Source organism: Symphalangus syndactylus, chromosome X (genome assembly GCF_028878055.3).
Source record: "Symphalangus syndactylus isolate Jambi chromosome X, NHGRI_mSymSyn1-v2.1_pri, whole genome shotgun sequence".
Taxonomy (NCBI): Eukaryota; Metazoa; Chordata; class Mammalia; order Primates; family Hylobatidae; genus Symphalangus; species Symphalangus syndactylus.
In genome coordinates this window covers 77,244,411-77,245,995 of record NC_072447.2, presented here as the reverse complement: position 1 = coordinate 77,245,995, position 1,585 = coordinate 77,244,411, and positions in this window count along the sequence as shown.

Here is a 1,585-nt window from a genome sequence, read left to right as displayed (position 1 = left end):
CTGCAGCTGCCCAAGTCGTGCCTGCAGATCTGAGCATCCCTGTGCTCTTGAGGGGCTGACAGCAGGCAGGAGCCCTGCCCTCCTGGGCACAGCTGCAGCTGCCCAAACTACGGTTGCAGACCTGGGCCTCCTGCTCTATGGAGCAGGCAGGAGCCCTGCTCCCCCAGGCACAGCATAGCTGCCCAAACCATGGCTGCAGACTCGGGCATCCCAGCACTTTTAGGGGCCCAGGAAGGCCCCCCTGCCCTCGCAGGCTCAGAAGTGCCTGCTCCGGCTGCCTGGCTTCTCCCTGCTGCTGGTGCCTCCTCTGATCTTGGAGCAAAGTTGGGCCAAGCCTGGGCACCATGAACAGCAGCAGAAGGCAGACAGGTTCCTTGGTGAAAGGGGGTGGGTCCCTGGTGAGGCCCCACCTTCAGGCCAGCAAGGCTCTGAAGGCTGGGGGCCAGGCTGCTAGTCCCACACACTGGAGTGGGAACTTGTGGTGCCTTTTCTGGGCTTGCCCATGGCTGCCCATGGGCTCCCCTCTCCAGGGCCTCCTCTCTGCTGAGAGCTGCAGAGATGACAGGACGACCTGCCTGCAGAGGAGCTACGCACTGTGGGTCCCCTCTGAGCTGTTCTAACACTCAGTAAAGCTCCTCTTTGTCTTGCTCACCCTCCATTGTCTGCACACTTCATTCTTCCTGGATGCAGGACAAGAACTTGGGCAACAGTGTCACTGACCACAGAGGTTTCCAGCCAGAAAAGTGACACCCCAAAGATCCCGTAACAATGGCATTGGCTAGACTTGGAACTCATATGGTCTGGCTCCAGAGACCATGCTGTGACCTCCATGTTATGCTGCTTTTGGGGAAGTGGAGTGGCCTCATGTTTTCTTGGCAAAGTAATTTGGCAGCTCAGTCAGGACACCAGCCTCTCTCCTGACCATGCTCTCCTTTCCCCATTTATGTGAAAGCAGTGTTAGTGATGGAGAGCCCTGTCTGTCACCCCTCCAGCAGTTGTCCCCAAGTGACCTTCCTCCTGTGGTGGGACGATGGGTCTGGTGAAGAGGTGTAGGAGAGATGAGGCTGGCAGACTAGAATTGAAGGCTGCAACAAAAGCAAGAACTGGCAATTCCCAGGCCACGTAGAGCCTACAGTCTTCTTTAGCCCTCATGGAGGTAGGTTTGTTGGTTTTTATACTTGAGCCAACATTTATGAATTAGGGGGCTTCGTGTTAGAATCCCCAGTCCTAACTTCCCTTGACGAATGAGAAGATTGGCAACACTGGACCTACATTCCCCAAGACAACCCTGGGCTTCAGCTGCCTCCTTTGCATATGTCCTGCAGTTCTCAGCACTCAAATTGGAGTCTGCACTTTTCCCCAACCTGGCCTACTTCACTCTGTACAGTGATCTGCCTGATCCCTGCAGGTGGCTGGCTTTGTGAGTCCTTGTCTTGAATGGTCTACTACAGTTTACCCTTTCTTCCTGAGATTTAAGCTGACAGAGAGCTGGGCACAGGGTCAACATCTCTGGTCCCACCCCCTCCCCAAGCCACAGACTTTCCTAATGCGGCAAGCTCAACTCCACAGAACAAAGCCATGAAGG